This window comes from Trematomus bernacchii, unplaced genomic scaffold (assembly GCF_902827165.1).
Source record: "Trematomus bernacchii unplaced genomic scaffold, fTreBer1.1, whole genome shotgun sequence".
In the NCBI taxonomy this organism is placed as follows: domain Eukaryota; kingdom Metazoa; phylum Chordata; class Actinopteri; order Perciformes; family Nototheniidae; genus Trematomus; species Trematomus bernacchii.
In genome coordinates, this window is record NW_022987593.1 from 2,696,226 (window position 1) to 2,718,723 (window position 22,498).

General features: G+C 40.9%; 1 protein-coding gene across 1 annotated transcript in view; it reads right to left on the reverse strand.

The window, feature by feature from the left end:
• The window catches only part of ntn1a (netrin 1a), a 55,151-nt gene that overhangs the window by 30,221 nt on the left and 2,432 nt on the right, over nt 1–22,498 (reverse strand). The window lies entirely within an intron of this gene.

Genomic DNA, 22,498 nt, shown 5'->3' on the forward strand with positions numbered 1-22,498 from the left:
CAATCTTTTATCCAGAATCAAGTTCTTCGCTGCACCTAACTACGTCACTGAAAGTCAAATGGTGGCGCTGGATGCTGGAGGAACAACATATTTTGCAGCAGGAGAACTCCTTTTTGAAGCACAGAGGAATTCACTGCTTCATCAACTTCATTAACAATCAGCACTGAACGGACATAGGTATTATAGGTGGGGAATTTTCACCTTTAAATACACAATATATACTGTATAACATAAACTTTTGTCAAGCCTCTTAGTTATGCAGGAGACTGATGACTTCCTAAAGGTATCAACTTATTTATGGGCAACCATGGGAGATTATATAATATATATACTAAGTAAAAGTAGCAATATGATTTCAAAAATATAACATATTTTAGGAATATATTCCAAGCAAAATTCCTTATATATTATATGCCATGAAATATATCCATTTTCCTTTTTTTCAAAATCTTTACAAGGATGAATTGAGGTTAATGAGCTCAGATATTGCTGACTATAAACTAAAAGCAGCCGGAAAAATGTAACATTAAGTGGAGGAACAACAAATAAAGTGGCATGAAGCGACAGAAAAATCAGAGGTATTATCCTTTAATGTCTGGGATTTCCTCTTGAGTGCAGACAATACAAACACTCATTTTGTGGCCGGATTAATACAGTGTTGAGGAGTGATTTAAAAACAGTGTGTTGGTGACAGCTGACTGTAGTGTCTCGTTAGAGTGATGTCGGACCACACCATACAGACGATGTGATTCACTGCAGTGGAATGATCGTCTATTGCCGATAATGACTGTTTATACAAAAACAACTCAGGAATTTGACTTTTTTGAAATGCCTCCGTAATAACTGCTGAACCATAACACAGAGTGATGTGAAATTACAGAAATATTTATGTTCTCTCGGTAATCACTGTATATTAGGCTGTCACTTATATCAGCCTATAAATCTGTTTCATGCCAACTGTTTATTTAGCCTCTTATAATTTAGAACAATACAGGCTTGTATCCGCTGTTTGTTGATCCAGACACTAATAAAGGCGGGACTTTCCAAATAAAATAGAGCTAATTGAGGCATTGAGATGATAGATGGAGCGCTCATCTCAGTGTTGTGGGTTTGACGTTCTTTTTAGATCCAATTATTACTCCATATAAACGTCATTCACCATTACCAGCTCAATTAATCCTTTTAAATAAGCAAATCATTTGTCTTTCATAAATTGTTGACACAATATGTTAAATTGCTATAAAATGATTCTATTATAGACACAGGAAATGTGTGCTCTTTTTTTAATATGCTGCTCTTTCTCAAATGTTGTCACTACACATTTGGTGTATTTAATCTGAAGATAACCATAGACTGTATAAACAAGATTCAATTACACAAATAAAGCTTGCAATATAATGTATATATCAAATCAGCATCATTAGGAAACCAAACATTGACCAAACGGTGACAAAAACAAACACCTTTTTTACGCAAATGTAATCTAATATAAATGCGTTGAAATCCACTAAACAGAAAGATATGTACTCTAAAAGTGGTTGAAAACACCTTTAACAAATTAACCTTTTTTTTTTATCACCACATTTCAGTGGTAGAATGTTTCAGATAAATTCAGAGGGCAAACCGAGGAAAGCTGGGAGAGAGTGATTATGCTGTGTCGTGGAGGATGTATGAAGTGTGTGGGGAGTTTAGGGTCAACAATGGTCAGTGTGTATATTGTGGAGCACCCTGGGAATGCCATGAAACTACGGGGTGATGGAGTGAGAGGTGTGAGTGAGTGGGAAAAGGAAAGGGAAAGAAATATGGAGCCCACTGCAGAGATTATATCAGGCTAATAATTGCAGCCAATTAGTCGCAGCACTTTGGCCCCCTGTGAGCCCTCTAGCCCCTTGACTCGCTCTCTAATGACCCCGACTAAACTCTGGATCTCAGCTGCTCCCAAAGAAGGCCATGTTTCAGAGCCGCTGTGTTTTTAATAAGCAGTTTGCCTCACAGACACACTGTACCATGATGAGAGAGAGTGAGAAAAATATAAAGCGTGATGAGAATGGAAAACAGGTGGGAAAAGAAAAGATGAGGTGGACAGGAGAAGGGAAAGAGATCTGCCTGCTGCTTGTTAAATCCAAGGCCTCGTCCGGAGGAGACTTGGCTAATGAGATCAAGTCACACAGAATATTCATCAGTCCTGCAGGGTTATCAAAAGCAGAATAAATATGTGGTGAGGACTGATTTCCAGTGGACAGATTCCAGTCTGCGATAAAAAAAAGAGCCATTACGCGCTTTTCTGACCTTTTTTCGTATCAGTCATGCTGTTTATCTATTTCTCCTTTCTATATTTCCTAATTTAACACTCCCATGTTTTCCCATATTTAGTGAAATTATGCAATTCCCAGTGCAGGCAGAGTCTACGGTGCATGTTTTCTCAGTGGGTGATAAAATGAAGTCTCATTAACCGACCGCCGCAATTAAAGAACTGTGAGAACCGCCGCGCTTCAGTGCAGGCAGGGATCCCTCATGAAGCTATTAGCAGTGGAGCGAAGGTTAATGTTAAGCAATGGATTTACAGTAGACGGCAAAGTAAACACCAGCAGAGCAGTGCGCAACTTCGTATAGCTCTTTAAAGAAAGTATGCAAAAAGTATGAGAAGAATCATACATGAAAAAGTGAATGCATAAAATAATATTTAAATACAAATATTTTCCATAAAGTACAGAACATTTTTTGCGAATTAGCCTGAATAAACTACTATACAAGCATTCATCAAATGTGTGTGATTGCATGCATTTATTATGTGTTGAAGATAATGTTTACAGTTTTTGCGCTTTAATGGTCTGTACTGATAATTGTAATTACTAAGATCTCTGATTTTATTTTCCTGTGTAAATGTCTAATTAACTTTCCATGACAACTTGGCGTGGGAATAAAATAACTGGTCTACAGTAAATTGCATTTTAAAGTTACAGCATAGTATATTTATTTTGGTGTTGAAAAGGTAATACTTTTTATAATATTGATATTTTTTTGATTATATTGGGGAAAATTTAGAAATTTGACAGTAGAATACAATTTGGAACTTACATAGAATACATGGACATTTTACAATTATATATATATAGCTAGCTGTTTATCTATCCTCAGTAAACGTGGGATGACTCATGTCCCACTAGCTTGCACACTTTAACAGACAAATTAAAATCTGTAATTTGATTGTGAAGCCTTAGACACATTAACACCATTTCAGCTGTACATTACATTCATGAGCACACGGCCTTACACTGTGCAGCAGCCTCCAGCAGCAGGCCGGCCTGCGCCATGCTGAGCTAAATGGCCCATATATTCACTCTCTGTCTTCATGTGGGGGCTAATAAGGCCTTTCCTTTTTCAAGAGTCTAACTAGCCACACAGAGGCACAACAACAAAGAAAGGCCTAATGGCCTCCAATTTCCCGCATTAGTGCCCATTTAATGGCTGACCTGCCCTCTCGTTAGGCAGCGCAGCATGGGAGCACTTCTCAGCCTTAGTGCATGTACACACACACACACACATACGTATGCACGCACGCACGCACATCAAGTCCTTTAGCCCTCCTCAAACACACTGCCTCGGGCCCCTGCAACACTTCCACCCCACGCTGAGACCGCATAATAGGCCAGTTTGTAAAAGGGACGGCCTGTGATCAGTGATGCATCCACTTGCTGAGTAATCAAGGGTCTTTTGTCCGAGTGGTGTGTGTAGAGCAGTGTGTGTGTGAGAAGGTGTGAGTGCGTGTGTGTGTGTGTGTGTGTGTGTGTGTGTGTGTGTGTGTGTGTGTGTGTGTGTGTGTGAAAGCGTGTGCACCTGCGTGAGAGAGATCCTCTCTTCCCATCTGTCTTTATTTGTGCGCCCATCGCTCTCAGAGTGTGTTTCTCCATGTGAGTGTTTGCGTGAGTAATTCCAAGATAAAGTGGCCCTGCCTGGAAGAGATCTCCTTCAATTGGTGTCTATGGGAAAACACCAGCTGACATACAGTGCAGGAATAAAGGGATCCCGACTAAAGCCACGCAGGGGCTGACGAGAGGGTGTTGTGTGTATGTCAGCTATGCCATAGAAATGCCATGGGTGGAGGATGACATTGGCAGGTCCTATTCAGGGCTATAGCAGTGAAAGGCCCTTTAGGGTGAAAAAAGATTCCTCAGGCCTGTCAGGTCCCCATAGCTCCCCGCTGAACAATACCCACTAAGAGCAGCTGTCTTAATAGCGTGAGGGACTGACAGCTTTAGGAGCGATGCGATGCTCGGAGCAGCATCCGCACAAACTTAAGTCCAAACAACGCTTCGCTGTGTGACAACATAATACAAAATAACAGGATTGTTTGCCAGACACTGAATGCATCTTGTACATGTCTATTACACATAAGTGTCTAAACAACTTGAGCTGACAGTGTTGGCGAAGATTCATCACCTCGCTGATCAGGATCCTCGTGTGTGAACGGATGCAGTGGCACGATAGCAAAAGATTCTTCTGAGCGTGATGATGATTGGAACTAACTGGATTCACAGTTTCCTCCACAGGAAGAGCAAAAAGCTCTGCTTTCACCCGGAAACTTTGGTTTATATTGAAGGGCTATCAGTGGGAATGGTGTTTAAATGTATTGTGTTTGACTGATGGAGCAATGTTTCCTTTTCAAAGTAAAGGCAGATTACTGAAACAAGTGTCTGATGTTTTTCTCTGACATCAGCGTCTGATCTGATAATCACAGTGTGAACGTTTAGAGACTCCTCCTCCGAGTATTAGCTCTGAATCAATTTTGCAATGGTTTGAAACCGCAGCCCAGCTCCCCGCCATCAACCTGGCTGTCAAAGCCAAGTATAATAAGGTCTCTTTGCTCTCTATTGTTTTACATCCAGCCATTACCTAAGCCTGTCTCCTCTGCCTAGAGCTTCACACATCCACAAACACGGAGAGGACGCGCATCGGAAACACGCGAGACAGATCTCCCAATCTTCCCTAAACAAGGGCTCTCCCTGCTCATGTCAAACATCACCTCCAGTCTATTTACTCGGCGAGTTTGGTTTCTATGGGACTAGCAGATCCATAGTGTTTAGGGTTCACATAACTCCTCGCAGGTCGTCTTGAGCGTTGTTGGCCTCCAGGCTGACAGGGATGGGCCGCTGCTGTCAGTGCTAGACAATGAGACAAAGCTTACACTGGGCTAACTCACGCTCCTCCATAACTGTGATTCATACTAATCCCACAGCCTCTGCAATTAAGGCAATCACTCTGCTCCGACAATGTAAGCTAAAGATTTTAAACCCGTTGTATTATAGCAGAATGCAGTCGGCCAACACTGATTGGCGGCCGTGAGCTGAGAAAATAAACAGTGTTTGAAGATTAGATGATTAGAAGATTAGATGAGTTAATTTGGCCCTTCAGGCAGGAAAAAGGCGGAGAGCGTTTCCTCATTCGTGAAGACACTGGATATCTTTATCAACCATCAGTATGGCTCATCCTTTTTGCTTGTTTTGTTTTTGTTTTTTCGAACCAGCAGTATGTGAAGAAGAGCCCTGTGGGAGGAGGCGCTCCCTACCTTGCTTTGGAAAGTTTTCCCATATTGAACTGACTCAGCCTTGAGGATAAGCAGATGAGTCTTGGATTAGGGATGAGATCGGAATGCTCTGCTGGATTTCTTTCTACTGCGTGAACATTTATGGTTTCCACTCCCAAATAAAGCGTAATAACTGATCGAGACTCATTCTTCTCGGAAGTGTCAAAAATATGACGGAAATTACTGATACAGGAAGTTTTCTGGAAATGTCTCACTTTCAGCTCTATGTTTTCCACTCAAATGTAAACTTACTATCCTTCCTAGAGCTTTGTATCAACTCAAATGATATTCCTCTAGGCAAGGGGGTGCTTAAATGTTTAAACGTTCACTTCGTAGCAATTTAAGAACTTCTCAACCATGTTGTCTTAAAAATTAAGATATGCTGTTAATTCTATTAATTCAAGCCCAGATTGACAAAAAAATATTGAAAACCGCACAGAAAATGTATGAATGAGAATTGATCTGGTGAAGGAGATCAGGTTAAAACTTTGAAATCTTTCGAACAGCTACTGAGTAGACCTTACTTTTGTGTTAAAATTATTCTCCAAGTGTGTTAACCTCCAAACATAAATACCACACAATTCCAAATATACTTACAATCCTTCTTAAATGTTATCATTGGTCGAAACGGTTTTCTATGGTGTGAAAAAATACATCAGGATATTCCTGATCAGACAAAAAACCCTGCGTCCACAGAAACGCTGTGGCTTCACCTCACTGGGCAGTAAATGCTTAAATTAAGCTCTACTCGACACCATTTTATTGTAGGCTCATTAGCAACCCCAGCACTGTGGCCATGCTAAGCAGGTGGGAAACCTTTGACCTTCACACACACCCCCTACATTCCTTTGTCAAGTCCCCATTACTAAGTTACCACTCCTCCGAAATGGGCTGTGACCCTCCTCCGCCTCCTGTCTTCCTTTCTCCCCCGGGTAAACCCGGGGCTTCCCTGCTGCAGATGTCATTAGTGAGTGGTAGACTGGTGAGACAAATATCTCTATAAAATGTCATGAAAAAAGGCTTCAGTTGGGCAGTCAAAGAGAGAAGACAGGAAAGGAGAGAAGAATTAACTGCAACACGAGTTAATATAGTGACAAAGAGGAATGGAGGGGTGACGAGATGGAACGGAAAAGAAAGAAATCTCAACTATAAAAAAGATCTTCATCCCGCTCTTCCTCTTTTTCACCCTTCTGGGGAAACTCACAATGAATTGAAGTTCCACTACTTAGCTGCATGACCTTTTGTAGCTCTTTTACAACCTGCCAATTACTATTAACACTGTTGGGGGGCTGGTTTGGCTCGAGAGCACATTGCAATGAAAATCATCCTAATAGCCCGGTCTGATTACTGTGAGTACCGGAGTTCACTGAGGAAACACTGTCAGTATGCAGTGGAGGTTTTAAAAACACTTTACTTGTGCATCACTTAAAAAGGACTATTTCCCAACTGTTCAGTCGACTGAAAGTATTTCAAAGCAGGTTGAAATCAGAAACCGACCCACTGACCAAATAGAAAATGAAACAGAGGACGACTTGAATCCACAAAGTGGAAGACAAACTGTACTGTGCATAGTATATAAAAAATAAGTACAAATTAGAAAAATGACAAACACACCACGTTGTGTACTATAGGCGCAGTGCATGATTATCCAGCTCTATAAAACGATAATGTAAACAGAGACTAGGTTGTCAAAGCGTGCAATCAGAGAGATATTTAAAGTGTCTCAGCCAAGACAAATCAGAACCTGCGGTCCCTAATCACCTTGGTACACATTGCACTTCTTTCCTGCGTCCGGCCTTAGAGACAGCAGCATTAGAGGGAATGATGATGGAAGTGTGTGTGTGTGTGTGTGTGTGTGTGTGTGTGTGTGTGTGTGTGTGTGTGTGTGTGTGTGTGTGTGTGTGTGCGTGCGTGCGTGCGTGCGTGCGTGCGTGCGTGTGTGTGTGTGTGTGTAATCTTTTCCAGAGGGAATGAGCAGGAAGCCGCTGAAAACCATATATCTGAAACCCCACAGCCCAGTTCCTTCATTCCAGTGACACATTTACTTTCCTCTTTTTATTTCCCCCCCCCATCATCCATTTTTAAAATGGCACACTCTTAAACCTTAACCTTTTTGTTTTATAAACCCCTCAATGTGAGAGCACTGTGTGTGAGGGCAGGGGGGAAATAATTTTGCCGCTGTTTTCATCTACCCATGTTCTACGCTTTAAATTCTGCTTAGTTTAGATGCTTTGTTCACAAATGCAGTGTGAAGTCAGCAGCAGGCCATGTATCTGTCACAGCTCAGGCAGTATTCTTGGAAGAGGCAGCGTGAAGCTGCATGTGGAGAGATGAGCTTAATAGAAACAGATTGATGGCAGAAAAGCTTGTGCCTGCCCAGGACACTACAACATATAATACAAAAATGACCTGTACATATTACTTGGCCAGGACAAGCCTGAGTAACAACTCTCAGCTTTAGTCTGTGATTAACACCACTGAGTGGCGACACCAACTCCGCAGTTCAATGCTGCAGAATATGATTTATGAGCAATAATCAGCTATTTATTTTCTATTATGACCTCTCCAACTCATTGGAACTGTACACTCACACATTTAATATAGATATATTTCTTTGTGAAACTGTGGGGAAAGTGAGTGCATTATAGTAAGTGCTGGGGAGCAAAGAGGCCAAATAGTGCAGCATATTTTTAAAGAGAAGGAGACGATCAAAAGGACCAAATATGGTGAGTGTGCGCATGCATATGCATCACTCTTATGACTTCTGTTGTCTTTTCTCTTTATAAAGAAGTCTTTGCAGTGTTTCATGCTCAGTATCATGAGTTATAACCCTCGGGAATATGATGCTCTAAATGTAAATCAAAAACATCCACACAGTCCTTTTTCATCCATCTGCTCAGTGAGTTGATCTTTAAGACCCGATCGACCAGGATAATTCACCTCAAATATCTCTTTTCCCGTTCTATCCATTTGAATTAGAAGAAAATCGCATTTTAAGTAAATTAAGGGGAAACAAATGTAATTGTTTTAATAATAAAACTATAATTATTTACAAAAATTGAAAACAATTCCCATATCTTCTATGATTGGAAAAGTTAAATTAGGATAATAGCAAACAATAGTTAAGTAATTGCAATACATACAGTCTGCATTTAAATGTTTTGTCAAGTTAAAGCATTTAAACTATTAAATTAGCTTGTAATTTCTAGGTTATATTTTTCAGAATTTCTTTGACTTTAGTCTGCATTTTCTTTAGCTCAACACATTCATAAGATAGCGAGCTTCCTTTAAAAAGAAGATTGTTCTGGTTTGATGGGGTTTATGATTGGGGTATAAACAAGAGTGTGTTGGCATCCCACAGAAGCCGCAGCAGGCAGGTTTCTGTGGCAGCTGGTTTGGTCCATGCAGATTGTTTCTGACACTGATGGCGGAGATGTTTTTACTGTACTGGCTCCAGAACCACATTCACTGCGCTCCTCTGCTGTGGCACAGAGCCTACTGCTCACTACGAATTAGACCCTCATGCACACAAGCAAGCATGCACACTGGTAAACACACACACTGCATATACACACACATTTACATACAGCTTCTGCTCTAATTGCAATGTTGGAACAGTAGCCCTTCAAGGTTGGGGAAACTGTTTTCTAGCAAAAATCCTTGCACTTCATATCTTCTGTAACCAAATGTGACACTTACTGTATGACTCAGGCAGGAAGGATACAGTTGGGGAAGTAGGAGGAAAAGAGACCCCTCTGATCCAGAAATCCAAAAACCTCATTGTCATTTAGTCATCGGTAGAAGGCAATTAGCAAGGGAAGGACTGGTCTTTGCCAGAGCAAGCACACGGCTGACAGATGCGGAGAATAACTCAGCATTTTGCAATGAAAGCACCATTTTTGCATAATAACTTGACAAAAGACAATGGTCGTTATTTCCAAGATAATAGCAAGCACAAGTTTAAACTTGGAAAGAAAGAACAAAAAAAGAGTTGATGTGGTGGAAATGCAAACAGGAAGTGAGCGGCAGTTCCTGAATAGAAAGAGAGGGAAATGAGGAGGATTTATGGATGCCCCCTCTTACATAGAAGATTAAAGGCAGGAGTTGGAACGACTCTCTATTTGTCTCATGTCTCGTTTCAAATGAGGATTTATTCAGACTAGGCTGGGCCAAAAGTTCATTTTTTTGTTTTAAAAGGCTACACCAACCAGATTTTGTAGAGCTAGAATAATGCCATCCAGCCCATCATGGTGGTACACTACAGATACTTGATAGAAGACTTATAAGATCTAGTGAGTAAGGTTCTTTTTAACATATACACACTTCAACCAAGTCTCATGAAAATCTGGCTTTTAGTTGTTACCGTAATTACTGTAGATAGACAAAAAAGACATTTAACTGGGAAAAAAACATTTGTGGTGGAGGTATTATGATACGGCAAGGAGCAAAAAAAGCTAGGACTATTTCCTGTATCTTGCGTCTTACAGGTTTCCATCAGACTATTGTGAGCTCCCCAGCTGAAAATGTAAGTGGTCGTGTAATTTATGTCAAGAATAATATTGCCCCAATGTGTTATTGATTCTGTAGATATTCCTTAATATTTGCTCTGGCAAGAGGTTTACTCTCAGCGGATGATTGCGCTGCTCGGTCGACCAGGAAAATTGACTATAATTATCAAATAGGCCACTTAAACTTAATCTAATGAAAATGACTTTAGAAAATAGTTTGACCTCCGAATGCAGGTCTTTTCGTCTTAGCATCTTGCAGCTGATTTAAGTTTTACCCCAAAAGAGGGTCCTTCCACCACATTTGATATGATCCACTTGATTATCGTGTTAAGACTGATCAAATCTAATGGATACATGTTTCTAAAAGCACTTTCATACAAATATATTTCCCATCTGTGCGAACACCCTCTTGTCAACGCATTCACAGCTTGGCTATTGTGCCGTAATCTACACTGCTGCATCTAACATTCGAAAGCAAGAGAGGTGTCATTTCCGATGAGGTCAGCGGCCGAGGCAGCAACCCAAACACTAACCGCTGTTTTTCTTTTCCTTAAATCCCACTCTTCTGTTTCTTTTTTCTCTCTATCTTTGTTTGTGATCGCGTCTTTCTTTATTTTGTCACTGACCTTGTTTGTTATTGGGGCTCAGAGTTCATTTCATTTCCCGCCCATTGCTGTGGAAAGCCCTCACAGAAACCCAATACTGTCTTTCTTTCTAAAAGTGGAAACGGCGCTGCTCGATGTTCCTGGATAATGAAACGGTGGCTGTCACTGGAGGCAGGACAAAGGCCGCAGGACAAAGGCCACAGACCTTAAAGACTAGCTGCTGAAGTGATCTTCATTTTCTTTTAAATATGTGTCTGACAAATCAGTTATTCTCAAAGTTTGTAATAGCAAGAAGTGAAACAAAAATCAAACTACTGTATGTAACTGAGATAGGAATCCCTAATGTTTGTTTCCAGAATTAAAATACTTAAAAGGTTTATGTGCACATTTCCTACCTAGCAATTATTAGAACGGAAATGTCAACGTTTCATTCAATATTAACATTTAAACCCCTTATTAGGATTGTTTAGTAGAGTTATTTAAACACTTGTGAGGCATGTTAAGTGAATTTTCTTTAATCAAATGATGAAAAGCATCGAATTGTCTCGTTAGTTTATTACGGGCACTTCTAGGAATAAAGTGCAAGGAATAACAGGAATAAGACTAACTACTTGTAAGTATATATGTTTTCGCAGGGCAGTGAAATAGCACTCACAGCACTTGGTTATAGTTAGGGAAAGATTGTGGTCTTTGTCAAATAAGTGATTTGAACCAACCCATCTCTCGTATGTATGTCTTGTGGTATACATACATCATCACTCTCATACAAGAAGAACAAATATTGCTAGGAACATCATTCAGGTAGATATGATATTTTAGATTTGCAGACAACTGCATTAAGAATAAGAGTTAACTATTGATTTGAAAGATTAAATAGTTACAAATTACTGACAGGAACAAGATGTGCATCAGCTGATGATGCAGAGGGAAAGAGCAGCTATCTATCTACTTCTTTCTTCACTCCACTCTTTCTGTCTTCCTTCATGACTCTGGAAGACAGAAGAACCTTCTCCCTCACGCTCCACCTCAACTTTCATCTGCAGCCAACGACCTGTCCTGGCTGCACGAGAGAAAATAAAAGAAGAAAAATACAACTAAAACAAACTCGAAGGGGGAACAAAAAGAAGGTGAAATGCGTTCCCCAGGTTTATCATCAGATCAACATCTGGATATCTACAGAGACCTTCTGCTACATAATCATTTCAATATCTGCGAGTGTCTCTGGAGGTTAGAGAGCAGCGGATAGACGGAGGGAGCGAGGCCCAGGCCAAGTTTCTCTCCCCGTGTCATACAGGTCCAGGTCTTAGCTTCAAAGACAACACAGAGGGGCCCCATTTGGAAATGAATTTTTGCCACAAACTATCATCTCATAACACAAATATTACCATTAATGACTCCATTTCCTTGTAATTTCCTTATCGACCCCCCTAATTATGTCCGTTTGTTTGCTTTGTCATCCTCCAGTGATATAGGCCTTTTGTTATTAGAAGCAGAGAGGGGTCTCACGTGGGAACTTGATGACTTATTCTGCTAGAGGCAGGAGGGGGGGGGAACAGCTGCCCCTGCAACACATATTAGCAGTACAGAGGCAGCCCTCATCCTGCAACAGCAACACCCAGCAGCAGCAGTGGGAGCTATTTAAAGAGCACTTACTGGTAGCACGCTGAGTCAAGTGCCCCTCTCCGTCTTTATCTCTCCCCTTCTCTTGCTCGCCCTCCATCACTCTCTACTCTCTCTTTCTCTATCCTCTCTCTCTATAATGGGCCGGCTACAAGGGAGCTAAATCAGCTGAGGCCCGCGCTTTCCGAGCTTCTCTCTGCCGGACACCGAGCCTAATTAATTGGCTGTATTGTCCCGCGGGGAGCAGAGCCAGCAGGGGGAAAGGGGTTAATAGGGAGGGGGGGGATGTGTTGGGCAAACGAGAAGAGAGCATGGCTTTACTCTATCAGAATTTCTCCATTTCTTTTTTGTAGAAAAGACGAGAGCATCTGTGTTTTTGTGTTTGAGAGGAAGAGAGGCAAAGAAAGAGAAAGTGTGGATTCACAGCCCCTCACCCCACTATGGGTCTTATCTGTGAGAGCTAATGAGTGATGGATTAACCTAGGATCACCCCCTGGCAAATTGAGATGACCCCACAAACTTACCCTAAGTACCCTCCCAGAAGTCTGCATTCCACTTCACACGACCAAACAAATATACGCCAGCCTTTGGTGTTTTTCTCTCTCAAGAAAATGTCAGCTACTTAGAGCAAGGGATCTGTGTGACATAAACACAGGGTCCGTGTAGAGTTCCCCCTGTGGGATCAATTATTAGCCTAAAATAAATAAAAATAACGCCCCCGGTAGCTTACCTGATACGGGACCTATTAACTAAGGTTGTGTCCTTATCGCAGCAGCCCTCAAATCTGATCCCTCCATTCCCTCTATCTCTGGCTGTAGAATCATTAAAAGGCATACAAAACACAACAATATCATCTTTTAAAAACTGCCAATGTGAATCTTATCCTGATTTCTTTGCGTGAATCTGCAACACCACCATGTTGCAGCAAGGTTAAGCCAACATGAATAATGTGCATGTGGAGCAACTTTAAAAAGCTGCTATTGAAAAATCATCCATCCAAGACCCAACAACTAACAATATCCTGTACTGCGAGATCTGATTTCAGACTTTAAGCTATGAATATGTTCACTTTATCCGAGATCATACACATCAACAAAACTTTCCTCAAGTTTATGTAAATCTGTCTACTTGTGCTGACCTCTGCTGACTGAGCTCTCTTTGTGCAACAGTGTCAACATACTCTCTGGAATTGCAGCCTCATTTAGCCAACAGGCTTCCATTCTTACAATTAAGATAAAAGGCTGACTTATGACTTCTAGCTGCCTGTATCACTGTTGGGTGTGTAGACAATCACAGGCCCACACACACACAACCAACTGTGACTTCAAGGCCTCCATGACGACTGGGAATTGTTGGCTGCCACACACAGACACATACACCTACACAGCCTCCACCGTGACTTATATGGGAAAGACAAAGAGGTTGGTGATAAATCATTGTCAGCTATTCTCACACACACACACACACACACACACACACACACACACACACACACACACACACACACACACACACACACACACACACACACACACACACACACACACACACACACACACAAAATTCCAGGGCAAGTTCTTTTTCTGGCAACGTGTGAGCATGTCTGACGCAAAATGAAATTGTTTGACTCGGCTTGATCTGTCACAGGTGCTTTCTCCCACTGTGAACGTGTGTTTGAGAGGGAGAAAAAGAAAGACAGTGTGAGATGCATAACATTAAAGCGTAACTACGTCAAAAGCCTTTACAGCTTAATCTACATGTAGGGTCTAAATATGTACAACATATTTAGGCACTGCAGACACTTTATTCCTCAGATGCAGTTCAAGATGATTGCAGTTCCCTAAGATGACGACAGCAGGGGGGCGCTCTGATCTACAAAACAAGCGTCTGTGTCTGGGTGTATCGTTGCTTAGCAATGAATCATCCATATCTGTGAGTGTTGAGGACCCTTTCTCAGGGCCTGATATGATCACACTCGTTAGGTGGTCCTTTCTGTAACTGCTGCCAGAGATTTCCTTTTTCCAGGACTTTACCTTGAATCAAACGCAGAGCTCCAGCAAAAAGCCTCCTTCTCTTTTGTTTTTCGGTCTCCAGCAAACAAAAATGAGTATCTGTTTTTTATTGTCGTTGTTGACGCTGTTACAGCCCTATCAGCTACAGAGAGATTTTGTAGACTCTGTAACAAGCTGTGCCAAGGCTTTCATTTTTAAGTGTAAACAGGCGTGGGTAATTTAAGTATAATGTAACAACACATGCTGCACCAGCTTCAGTGCTTGTTCCGATGTGTTGCTCCTACCTAAAAGCACAAGAAGGAATTCCTCACGCAACGATTTTACCTTTAATCTCATTAACATTGCATTAAATAAATCACAGCAAGGCACAGCCCAGGGCAGAGCGCAGGAGACTGACGTTATTTTCTTCTGTGAAAATCACTTTCTCTCTTTCTTGCTTCCCTCCAGCCCATATTATATATTTGCTTTGGCTGCAAACACTCGCCCTCCTCTTGGTAACCGTGCAGTAACCTGCTGCCACACAGAGGTGCTGAGGTCATCATCTCTGAGTCTCTACAGCGCTGCTGGCCCCGGCCGCGGGATCAGGTCTCACATACGCACATTAACCTTCTTTTTTTTTTTTTAAACTCTAAAAAGCTGCCAATACACATATATCATCATCTCTCTCACAGACACTCACTCACAATGTTTTCTTACCCTGTTTACTGGTCCCTTTATGGTCCCCTGTTAACAAGTGAGACTGCTCTAGTGTGTATGGTAGCCACAATGAATCAAGGTCATGCTACCAGTGTGTTTCAGACCTGATGACTGCCTGACTGAGTGATGCTGGCCGTGTGCAGAAAACTAGAGATTTAAAAAAAGGGAACACGTTAACAGTTCTTCGGGAGTTTTTTTTGGGGTTGAGTCTGAAGACTGTAAGAGTAAAAGGAAATAAATCTGTAGGTGTTAAGTTAGAAAAAGTGAGCTGTCCGGACATCTAGTCTTGAGATTGGCTGCTATTAGCATAACACATACTTATCTCCGACTGTCAGTTGTAAAATTGCATTATTAATAATGTAGACAGCAGATATTGATAAGAAAAGAAGAATGTGTGGAATAAATCGTGTTCTGCTGCTTTGATTTTGGCTAGTATCTTTTCAGCATGACATAATCTTTTAGGGAAACTGCTGAAGTAGAAGCCAATATACAAGGGACTCATTACATATCAAATCTTCCAGCAAATAGCAAAAACTGTTTTCTCTCTTATTACTTCGCAATAAGAGAACAAGTGTTATTTCCAAACATGTCCTCAGGGGATAAAGCTTTAGTGCAACATAAGCTCTGTGTGCAGTAGTGTGTTCTTAAGCTTTAGCCCATTTGGTGTAAGAACAAGTAAAGCCCTACTTGTTTTACATAATGATTTTCTGCTGTGGATTTCCAGAGAAATTGAACAGATTCTGTATTATTGGCCTCTGTCACCTCTGTGGGAAAGTGTTTATTCTGTGGTGTCAAATGTGGCTGCGTGATATTTCCGAGAGACAGTCAGGCTGTGATTCATAGAGCTAGTAAGTGAGGCACTGGAGTGGCTTGTGTCTAATGTGTGAACACATGCTGATGTTGTTTGCAGTGGGTTTTAATTACCCATAATCATCTGGTACCCAGTCGACCCAGTCCTTTCCATTACACACAAACACCTCTGTCTCTCTTCTGCTCTCGCTGTCTCTCTCTCTCTCTCTCACACACACACACACACACACACACACACTCATCCCGTGGTTCATGCCAAACCCACAGCACACAGAGATCCTCCCTCGGATAAGACAAGCTTTCACTATGGCATCAAGTCACCAATTAATTCATTAACAGATGTCTCCTCAGGCGCTAAATAGCTTCTCAGATCCTGGACAGAATTACTGTTTTCATAAACTCCCACTGGCAGACAATGCCGGTTAAGAGACACACTTACACAGGCTTGCACAATCTCTTTCTCTCGACAGCATAAAGACACACTGTAAAATGTCAAGGCCTCCTGGCGGCGAAGAAAGACACATGGAAAAACACACACTCACAAATAGAAACAGGTAACCAGCAGGCGACAGAGACAGGTACGGATAGAGACTGAGTAGAATGTGTGTGTGTGTGTGTGTGTGTGTGTGTGTGTGTGTGTGTGTGTGTGTGTGTGTGTGTGTGTGTGTGTGTGTGTGTGTGTGTGTGTGTGTGTGTGTGTGTGTGTGTGTGTGTGTGTGTGTGTGTGTGTGTGTGTGTCTCGTAAGCCTCATTTCCTTCAATCACCCTTTCTGCAACAGCTATCAGCACTTTTGCAGATGTTTGGGAGCAATCCTAGTCATGTTCAAACAGTGTTTTGTTGAATTTTTTTATGCATTTAACTTTTTGCACCTTAGGCGACCAGCTATGATCGAGCTTTCTGCACTGTCAAAGAGTCCAATAACAATAATGAAGTAGCTGTCATCGCAGAAAAGAAAGCCTACTTTGTGTCTGTGGCTTGAAAAATATTAATCAACATTTTGAAAATCTTTAGCGTGCAGTACGCCCAGATTACTCTCTTGAGAATGTAGCTGACAGCTTAAAAACATACTATAAGTGTGTGTGTGTGTGTGTGTGTGTGTGTGTGTGTGTGTGTGTGTGTGTGTGTGTGTGTGTGTGTGTGTGTGTGTGTGTGTGTGTGTGTGTGTGTGTGTGTGTTAGGTACTTCTACAGGTTTCAGTTAATGTTATGAGTGTTGAGTTTGAAGGATAGAAGAATTGTGAAAAGAAGATCTGTTTGGATCTCATGGGCCGGACCAATTATCACCAGCTGGAAGAGTGCACCACAGATTGAATGGAAACATTTTCAATGCAAGAAACACAAACACAGACGCAGCATGTTCTTACCCACAGGAATGCAGCAGTGAAATTTCTCATCATATTATGTAAAATTATGATGATAACGACAATGTGAGTTTCTGGCCTGGCTGGATGTTGTGATAAACCAGCCACAGTGAGTTCAAGCACCATCGAGGGTGACAAGAGGAAGTGAGCGCAGGCCACGAGCCAAAGGAGAAACGCAATATGGCTTTCCTTCAGAGGCAATATGGCTTCTGACCAAACCATTTCTCAAGAGCAAGGTCGAGGTTCCATTTTGGTACGAGTGTTCGTGCACACACTCACACTGGCTAAAAATGCGGATTCACACTGTGAGCGGGATCTGTGTTGCATTATGTGTTGTAGCCAAAGCAATGAGACAAAACTGCGGCCGCAGTTTGTCCAAAGGACCTGGAATCCAACATCTGAAACAGGCTGTGAAGTTTCTTTTTATACCAGTGAACGTTTTACCTCAAGAAGTGCAACATCGGTTTTCCCAATGGGCAGTCAAATGGATTGTAATGACAATTTGAACTAATACCACACAACATGCAGATAGCTTCATTACAACACAGTTATATATGTGTGTTGGATTTAGCTTTTGGTTTTATATATGATGGCTTTCCTAGCATTTATTTCTCAGCACAAACAGACACAAACACCTTTAATTACTATTGTGTGTTTGTTTTCTTATCTACATATTGTCCTCAGACACTTTTTTTAATGTAAAGTAATTTACTATCTTCAAAGGGCTGTCAGAATGTATTATCCGTGCAAAAATGAATTCCATCAACATTGGATTGTTTCTCAAACAGGCCTCATGACAAGCAACAACTAGCTCCAAAATTCCTGCTCAAAAGACAAGCTGCCAAACACCGACACTAATAGCTTAAAGATATTCCATGCTTCAACATATTCAACCGTTTCTGCATTACTAGTTGTCACATCTATTGCTTCCATTTGAGCCTAAATCAAAACGATTATAAATGATCTCACTTCTGGGATAGTATGGTCTCTGGTTACATAAGTACTCAAAGTGGCAGTTTTATAAAATCCTTTGATTGTAAGGGCTTTATTTCATCCTTGATTATTGTTTAATAAAGAATTATTTGATATCCCTCTGGAGCCAGTCATCACACTTATTATGCTGAAAACCAAAATGGATGTCCTCAGTATGACTTTGACCCAGGCCTGGTGTCTATTTTTGGTCCAAAAAAGATGGTTCAAGGACAAGAAAGAATTGACCTCCTGTCACTAGCTAATCTGTTAAATCTATTATCAGTTCAGAAGTTAAAAAGACACTTAAACTTTGTTACATTTTGAATAAACCACCTGCCTTGACCTGACAACAAAGCAGCTCATGCAGCCCATCATTTGAATACCTGGCATACAGCAGATTCTAAGCAAAACTAGCACTGAGCAGCATGTCCGGCCTCTCACGAGAACCCCACATGCACACACAGACTAACACGAAATTATATACACTCCCTGTATATAAACTCAACAGGAGCATTGGCAGAAAATAGACATTTCAACATGCAGAGCTAGAGAGTGCACTGAGATACCAAAACACGCTGCAGATAGTTTGTCATTATTACTGCCTTCTCACTGCATATGTGTGTGTGTGTGTGTGTGTGTGTGTGTGTGTGTGTGTGTGTATTGTCTTCTGTGTTTAGTTACAGCTACTTTGATATACTGTACCGCCAGCCTTGCTCTTACAGTATGTGCTAGCTCAGTGGCTATGTTCCTGTCTGTATGAGAGATATAACAGGTCTCAAAATATATAACAGAAGAGTGAGCCGGTGGTCTGGACCATGAGAGACTTTTTTTAGCAGTGGTTTACAAAACGAGTCATAAACACTGATAAGAGCGCCGGCAAAGCAGGATTCTTGAAGTGAGAGAGAGGCCATTCCCCCCTGTTTGAACTATAGCGGCTTCAGACCTAAGGAACACTTGTGTGTGTTCACATGTGCATGCTTACAGGTGTGTGCATGTCAGTAAGAAGTGGCGAGTGCTGTCTACAGAAGTGAAGACGAGGAATACTAACAGTGCAAAGTGCAAAGCTACTCTGTCAGTTTATTCCCAGCTTTGTTTGCAGTGAGTGAGAATAACACCGCATCTTGCCGGCACCTTTGAAGATGAAGGATGCCGGTTTATAAAGGTGAACGGTGATCAGATCAAACATTAACCAGACCTTCAGTCATGTCTGAAAGGTACCAAAACAACAAGACAGCAGACGTTGAGTTTCAGGATATATTAAGTGGCTTTTTATTTAACCTGAATTGTTCACATGGAAACTAGACAACGTGTAATCTATTGTACAACAGGGCTTCTCTGTAATCATGGCAACCATTGCTAAAATAAATCCTCATCTGATGACAGTATTGAGTTCTGGTCTACTTCGGGCTCCATTTGCATTTATTCATGCAATTTGAACAATGATGCACAAAGGCTAATAAGAAACTCTTCCTTTTTCATTCCGTAACTGCACAAAATCTAGAAACTGTTGTTGATAAAATCGCTCGAATCTTTCCCAAACTCTGCTGTAGCTTTACTGGAATTATCTTTCATGCTCATTAAAGGTCTGGCCAGTCCTCCATGAAAATAAGAAAAATACACCACTAAACATCAGTGTGTGCGCAGCTGTTTTTAAGTGTTTACTTATGTTTGTTCGAACATTTTGTTTGTAATATTCACATCTAGTTAAGGCACTCAGATGACCTGATTTGTTTTTTAGCTTCAAGTTGGAAGTGCATTTTCATATTAGAAGGCATAAAAACAACTTTAGAGGGGCTATTTAATACAAGTGGATGTAGCTTAAAAAGTCAATATTTTTTAAGGGTATCAAATTAACCAGGTCCACTTTTCTGCACCACATGTTTGCTCCTGTCAGTCGGACACCTCTGAAAAGCACCCGGGAACATTTGAGTGTGATTTCTGAAATAAGGTTTGGTTCTAGTGAGGCAAAACAAGCAAATCATCGAGCTAATACTGAGCTTTAGGAGTGGGAGACTCCTTATGGGCAAACAGGCTTAAAGGACCAATAGCAGTGAGGCTTGAGAAAATGTCTTCCACATTACAGTGTCAATGCACCAAGTGAACTCTAAGTGGAAGAAAGGAGGAAGAAGTTTCTTCCTGTCCAAACAGCCTTTATATTCCCATTGGCGCAATAAAGGGCGGCTGGAAAAGACAATTGTCAAAATATTTTGCTGGCCCACCGGCTATGGAAATGTCACTCTGCCGTCCCTTTATGTCTCTGGTCCTCTCCCTCACACATTTTCCACATCATACTCCCCCCCTCTCTCGCTTATGTCTGTCTCTTTCATTTTCACTTTTGTCGCCCTGTTCTTTCTCCAGCCCCTCCTTCTGTGCCAGCTTCTCTCTGTCCCCTCATTCTGCATGCCTTCAAGCTGTCTTTATAATCTGCCTGAATTATTCAGGACACTTTCTCCTTTTCTTTTTTGTTACCCAACACGTCCAGTAAACGGCACAAACCTGAAAACTGGGTTTACAGTTCATTTGCATTAAAATCATTTATATCCGGAGGGGACTATCTAACTGCATCCATTTCTCATCATACACTAGTTACATGTCCCCTTCCTTACTTTGTGAGTTTAGTGTTTTTTTTTGTGTTTTCTTGCCAAGAGCATTCTGGTAGGCCATGGGGCATCTATAATTTTCTCAAAGAGAAAGACATTTCCTTCTACTGTTGTTACCCCTTAACCAGATTAACACATCTTAACTGAGTTTGAGGCATGTCTCTGTTGTGCCCGAGGTGCTGCTTATTGAACTCATTGCATTAGAAGCGTTCCCTTTGCTGTGGAGAGTCAATACCCAAATGGATCGAGGTGCACACTCAGGAATGTTACTTAAGAATGTGATGGAAGTAATCAGCAAAGTGCACTTTAAGAGAAACACAGAGATATACCTGTATGTTCAGACAAACGCTCAGACTGTTGGATCTCTAAAGTTGTTCCACCAAAGACACTCATCCCTTGTATACAGTACTCTACTGTTCATTTTGCACTGGCCTTAAATTAGATGTGACTTTTTTATCTTCAAGATTTGACACTTGCTTTTGCTCTAACTCAGCACACACACAAACACATTTCTATAACAAAAACGAAACATCTTACTGACAACATGATGGATGTCGTAAGTGACAGGCTTTTATGGCTCAAGTGTGAAAAGTCTTATATGTGTGCTGATCCAGTAAACCACTAAGCGGCAACGATATTGAGTTTACAAGCTGTGTTTAGACTGTGTTTTCCCCACATGTATCACTGTATATCATGTAGATATTTAAAAATATATAAATTGTAAACTTCCCTCCACCCTTTCATTTGATGTGTTTGAATGTAACATTAGCGTTAGTATTATGTTTTCTTATTAAAGTAAGCCTATATCTAAATGCTGGGATTTTCACCAAGGCAGTCTTCTTTACAGACTGGTGATAATAATTAAATTAAATCTAATTAAAGTGTTTTGTATGGACGGACTCACTATTGACTAGATTCTGGAATGTAATGAAGAGATAAAAGAGGAATCGGAAAATGTATATCAATTAACAAAAATATAAAAACTCAATTTTTTCTTCTGAAAAAAGTGCCACATGTTTAAATGATAAAGTCTATATATAATAGATAATACATTAAAGGCTGTAGTGGAGATCAAATCAATTGCTATTTAAGGTCAGTTGGCCCCTATTGAAAAAAACACATTTTAAAGTAAAATAAAACACAGAGAATGCAATGAAATCATAGCTTGAGATAACAAGAATGTAAATATGTCTAAAACTCTGCCTGTTGATTTAGCAACACCCTCGCATCTGCCAGTGAGAATATGTAGAATAACGGCAGCACACAAAACCTTTTAAACAGCTGCTATGTGTCAAAGTGGCTGACATGTGCTGTGACTGTCTCACAATATAAAGCCTTTTCCCTGTAGCCGTGCAGCAGAATAGGAAATATTGAGGGAGTCACAATGAGATTTTAGTTTCTAGTTTCAATTATCAATATCTTTCTGCCTCTCCTTCGGTTTTTCAGATGTTACTTATTCTCCTCACTGAACATCTCATCAGAAGGACCAACACCAAATAAATCAGGTATTTGTTACTCAGCAATCTTCAAACATATTTCTGTCCAATTATTGCAATAAAACAAAAAAAAGCCGTATTCCCAAAACGATCAGTAATAAGCTTTTTCTCAAGTACAGAATTTAAATTGACAGAAACTTGGCCAGGATTCTGCACTATCTGCAGGTTTATGTGTCTGAGCCAGGTTGTAATAAAACTACTGTAACTTTGATCACCCCACACCTGATGAAACAT